Source organism: Octodon degus, unplaced genomic scaffold (assembly GCF_000260255.1).
Source record: "Octodon degus isolate 3935 unplaced genomic scaffold, OctDeg1.0 scaffold00211, whole genome shotgun sequence".
Classification (NCBI taxonomy): domain Eukaryota; kingdom Metazoa; phylum Chordata; class Mammalia; order Rodentia; family Octodontidae; genus Octodon; species Octodon degus.
In genome coordinates this window covers 4,290,670-4,297,119 of record NW_004524787.1, presented here as the reverse complement: position 1 = coordinate 4,297,119, position 6,450 = coordinate 4,290,670, and positions in this window count along the sequence as shown.

Below are 6,450 nucleotides of genomic sequence, written 5' to 3'. Positions count from 1 at the left end.
GAGGATTTCAGAAAATGGAAAGATATTCCATGCTCCTGGATAGGAAGAACCAACATTGTGAAGATGGCCATACTCCCAAAATTGCTGTAGGCATTTAATGCAATACCTATCAGACTACCACCAACATGCCTCACAGACCTAGAGAAATCATTTCTAAAATTTATTTGAAACTATAAAACACCTAGAATAGCAAAGCCAGTCCTGGGCAATAAAGACAAGGGGGAGGCATTACAATTCCTGACTTGAAATTATACTACAAGGCTACTGTTATAAAATCAGCATGGCACTGGCAACAAAATAAACCTCAGGATCAATGGAATAGATTAGAAGAGGTTGAAACCCATACGAACACACTCAGCCAACTTATCTTTGACAAAGGAGCCAAATATACTCACTGGAAGAAAGATAGCCTCTTTAACAAATGGTGCTGGAAAAACTGGCTCTCTATAAGCAGAAAACTCAAACTTAACCCAGGTCTATCACCATACACTAAACTAAAGTCAATATGGATTAAAGATCTAAACATTAAAGCAGAGACACTAAATCTCCTGTAAGAGAAAGTAGGGGGAACTCTTGAAAACACAAGAGTAGGCAAAGATTTCATGAACAGAAATCAAATCACATGGGAAACAGTAGAAAGAATTAACAACTCTGACCTGCTTCTACTGAGTTTTTTCACATCGAAAGAAATTACCAACAAAGTGAAAAGGCAACCCACAAATTTGGAAAACATCATGCCAAATAAGTACTCGGACAAAGGTCTGCTCTCTAGAATCTATAAAGAACTAAAAAACACTAGGGCCCCAATATTTTAAGACCCAATGCAGAAATGGGCATACGAGATGAATACACTCTTCTCAGAGGATGAAATTAAAGAAGCGAATGAATATATGCAAAAATGCTTCACATCACTAGCCATCCACACAATGTGAATTAAAGCAACATGGAGATATCATCTCACCCCAGAAATAATGGCTATCACAAAGAAATCACCAAACATAAAATGTTGGAGAGGCTGTGGGGAAAAAGGAACCCTTCTCCACTGCTTCTCGGAATGTAGACTGGTTTAACCGGTATGGAAATCAGTGTGGAGACTCCTTAGAAAATTTGGACTGGAAATCCCCTTTAAACCAGCTATTCCTCTACTGGAAATTTTCCCAGAGGTTCTGCAAACATCATATCATACGGATACATATGTCCCTATGTTTATAGCACTACCCTTTGTGATACTCAAATCTTGGAAACAACAAAGATGCCCATCACCTGAGGAATGGTTGAAAAAGATGTGGTATTTTTACACGATGGAATATTATTCAGCAATTAAGAATGATTAACTCGAAGCCTTTATATTGAAGTGGATGCCACTTGAACATATACTCATAAGTGAAATAAACCAGACACACATGTGTAAATATTATATAGTTTCCCTAGTATAAGAACTGAAAAGAAAAAATACAATTAGAAAGGTATACCACAAGTAAAAGGAAAGCAGGATCTCAAGGACTAACTAATCAAGAGAGGGAAAGGTGAAGAGCTAGGAATCACGAATATATCAAGCCACAGAATTATATGTAGAATATGGGCAAGGCAATGATCCTGAGAACCTTCAGAACATTTTTGAATCTAGCAGTTAATTGGAAAGTTTCTCACCCTGACTAACTATATATACTGATACCTGTGAAATAGCTACTGCACTGCAGACGGTAATCTGTAATAGTAGTTTCATGCTTGGAGTGCCTGTCATTCTGGTCTTCTGACTATGAGCTGCTTGTCATGGCATGACAGTTGCTGCTATGAAGTCTCTTGGGTAGATTGTTGTTCAAAAAGAAGGGGGTAGGGAATGAAAGCAAGAGACAGGAAAAGGAATATTGTGGGACTGTCCTGCTTCAAGGTTGTATATGGTGAGATTTTTGGACTTATGTGTAAACATATGAAGAATATAATTCTTTATGCCTATTTTTAAATTATATTCTAATCTTTAAATGCCTTTTACATATTCTGTAGGGACTTAAACTTCAACATATCAATACTTGATGAAAAATATCTGTTCCATATTATGCCTAAGATGTTTGATATGCATACAGATAGTAAGGTTAAGCTTAACACTCTATGTTGTATGGTAATAACAATAAGCTTGTCTTCTGGATGGTTAACTACCTAAGTTTGCAGACCAAAATTAGAGAGAAAGGAGGGCTGCAAGGAAAGCCAACATTTTCGAACTAGTTTTCCAAGGTCAATGAAGACTCAGACATATGAGAACTTGTACTGTAACGTCATGTAACTCAGTAGTGTCTCAAAATTACTGATCAAGGACATTATGGGGCCAAAGAGGAAAATGATCAACGATGTAGAGAGTTCCTAAGGACAGTCACATGGAGAGGAAACATTCTCTCAGGCTTTCACAGAGAGCACATTGGCCAAGCATTGGCTGTGACTCATCCACAGGGCTGACACTGACAAAGATTCTATAGTCTGAGTTACAGGATCTCAGGATAAATTCTGAGGGCATTTCAGTGACTGTATCAGACCCAAAAGCTACAACTCTTGTTGCACAGGTTCTGCTTTACCTTGGTCTTAACCATCCAGCAGAAATGTATAAAAATGAAATATAAAAAGTAAAGCCATGCTGTTATGTTGAGCTATAGGGGACTCATGTCAACAGTTTCTGACATTGCCAGTGAAGCGGAAGACCCAATACTATTATGGTTACTGGACTCTTTTAGAATATTTTGCTGAGTTTACAGACCTATAATATTCAAATAACAGAATTTGACAAAAAAGGGTATACAGATGAATGTCCATTTTGTATCTGTGTATTCAAAGTAGTTAGGATAGATATATAGTTACATTCTCTTAATGAATAGTGATTTATTCTAATTGTGTTTGTAAATAGGACATCATGTCCACATCTTGTACAGCAATTAACCACTAGGAAGAATGCATTTAATGTGTTAATTATTGAAACTGTCCTACCAATTTGATTTGAAACTTTCTCATTGCTATTTGTTTATCAATAAAATTATGGGAAAAAAAGAAAATAAAAAAATAGGCATAGGTTATAGATTAGTTGGAAGTCCCCAGGTTCAATCCCTGGTACCTAGCCCCACCATTTTCACTGAGGCATGCATGTGTCGTGCATGAATAAAACATACTTGCTGTAAAAAAAAAAAAAGAGCACTCCACAAATAGCATCCTTTGGTCTTAACCTTTCTAGGAAATATAATAAATATTTAGAACTGAAAAAAATACCATAATCCTTGTTTGTAAAAACCAGTCTACTGATTAAAAAAGAACTTTCTGTTTTTTAAAAAAAAATTAAAAAAATCTCAAAATAAGAAATATAAATAGAAACGTATAATAAAAGTAAAAGGAAAGCAGGACCTTAAGGACTAACTAATCAAGAGAGGGAAAGGATAAGAGCTAGGAAACATGAAAATGCCAAGCCATACAGTTATATGTAGAAGATAGGCCAGGCAATTATCCTGAGAATCTCCAGAAGATTTTGGAATCTAGCAGTTAATTGGAAAGATTATCACCCTGACTAACTATGTATACTGATACCTGTGAACTAAGCAACTGCACTGGAGATGGTAATCTGTAATAGTAGTTTCATGTTGGGGTGCCTGTCATTCTGGTTTTCTGAATATGGGCGGCTTGTCATGACATTCAGTTTCTGCTATGAAGTCTCTTGGGTAGATGGCTGTTCAAAAAGAAGGGGGTGGTGAATGAAAGGAAGGGATAGAAAAAGGAATATTGTGGGACTGTCCTGCTTCAAGGTTGTATATGGTGAGATTTTTGGACTTATGTGTAAACATAAGAAGTATATAATTCTTTATGCCTATTTTTAAAATATATTCAAATTTTTAAATTTTTTACCATATTCTGTAGGGACTTAAAGTTCCACTATCAATGCTTGATGAAAAATACCTGTTTCATGTTATGCCTAAGATGTTTGATATTCACAGAGATAGTGAGGTTAAGCTTAACAGCCTAAGTTGTATGGTAATAACAATAAGCTTGTCTTCTGGATGGTTAACAACCTAAGTTTGCAGACCAAATTAGAGAAAAAGGAGGGTTGCAAGAAAAGCCAATGTTTTGGCCCTAGCTTCTGAGGTAAATTAAAACTCAGGACATATGAGAACTTGTACTATTATATAATGTAACTCTATAGTGTCCAAATTTTCTGATCAAGGAGATTATGGTACCAAAGAGGAAAGTGATCAATGATGTATATTGTGCCTAAGAAGAGTCACATGGAGAGAAAACATTCTCTCAGGCTTTCACAGAGAGCACATTGGCGAAGCAATGTCCATGACTCATCCACATGCATGACACTGACAAAGGATCTACAATCTGAGGTACAGGGTCTCAGGATAAATCCTGAGGGGATTTCACTGATCTTCTCGGTCCCAAAACCTACAACTCTTGTTGCATAGGTCCTGCTTTACCTTGGTCTTAACCATCCAACAGAAAAGTGTAAAAATGAAATATAAAAAGTAAAGCCATGCTGTTATGTTGAGCTATAGGGGACTCAGGTCAACAATTTCTGACATTGCCAGTCAAGCGGAAGACCCAATACTATTATGGGCTACTGTACTCTTTTAGAATATTTTGATGAGTTTACACACCTATAATATTTAAATAGCAGTACTCAACAAAAAATGGTATACAGATGAATGTCCATTTTGTATCTGTGTATTCAAAGTGGTTTGGATAGATATATAGTTACATTTTCTTAATGAATACAGGGATTTTTTTCTAATGGTGTTTGTAAATAGGATATCATCTTGTACAGCAATTAACCACTAGGAAGAATGTTTGCAATGTGTTAATTATTCAAATTGTCCTGCCAATTTTATTTTAAACTGTCTCATTTCTATTTGTTTCTCAATAAAATTATGAAAAAAATCAATACCCAAAAGTCAACAGAGTTCCTCTACACAGTTAACAAACACACGAACAGAAAAATTAGAGAAACAATATCTTTTGCAATATTACAGCAGAAAATAAAATAATTGAAAATTATTCTAACTAAAGTAGTCAATGATCTATTCTAGGAAAATTACTTTTTTCTGGAGAAAGGGAACCTACAGGATTTCATGAAATGTAAAGATATTACCTGCTCCTGGATAAGAGGAACCAACATCGTGAAAATGGCCACACTTCCAAAATTGTTATATTGATTTAATGGAATTCCTATCAAAATACTGCAAAAATACCTCACCAACCTAGAGAAATCACTCAAAATATTTATTTGGAACCAGAAAAGACCTAGAAAATCAAATCACACCTGGGCAACAAAGAGAAGTGGAATGCATTACAATTCCTGACTTTAATTTATACTCCAAAGCTACTGTAAAAAATCAGGATGTTAGTGGCAAAAAAGAGACCTGAGGATAAATTGAATAGGTTAGAAGAGGCAAAAGCAACTTCAAATACACTTAGCCACCTTATCTTTGACAAAGGGGCCAAACATGCTTACTGGATGAAAGATAGCCTCCTTTACAAATGGTGCTGGCAAAGTGGTTTTCCACAGTCTAAAAAGTAAGGTAGACCCAGGTCTATCACCATGGACTAAACTACCTATGTTTATAGCAGCACAACTTGTGATAGTGAAATCTTGGAAAAAACTAAAATGCCCATCACCCGCGGAATGGTTGAGAAAGTTGTGGTATTTTTATACAATGGAGTATTTCTCAGCTACAAAGAATGATAAGCTTGAAGTATTTTGTTTTGGTGGAATCAGGGATTGAACTCAAACCCTTGCACTTGTCAGGGAAGCACTTATTCCACTGAACCATCTCCCCATCCACTCGAAGCCTTTATATTTAAGTGGATGCCACTTGAAGATATACTCAAAGGGAAATAATCATGACCCACATGTGTAAATATTGTATAGTCTCCCTCGGGTAAGAACTCAAAAGAAGGAATAAAAATAAAAGGATATAATACAATTAAAAGGAAAGCAAGAACTTAATGATTACACAACAAAGAGAGGGCAAGAAGAAAAGCTAGGAAACATGACAGGGGCAAAACATACATGTATATGCACAAGATGGTTAAGGCAATGTTCTTAAGCAGCCTATTGAAGCTAGCAGTTAATTGGGAGGATTCTCACCCTTAATAAGTATATATGCTGGTACCTGTGATCTAAGCAACTGCATTGAAGATAGAAATGTGTAAAACTAGGGTCATACTTGCAATACCTTGTCATTTTGGTCTTCTAAAAACGTACTGCATGTCATGTCATATCAATTACTGTCATACTGTCTCTCAAGTAAATGTTTGTTTTAAAAAAGGGTGATAATTAAAACAAGAGACAAGAAAACTCATGTCACAGGACTGTCCTGCTACAATGCTGTATTTGGTTAGATTTCTAAATTTCTATTTTTTTTTCTTTTCAAAGTTTTATTGATAAACATATAGCAATGAGACAGTTTCAAATCAAAT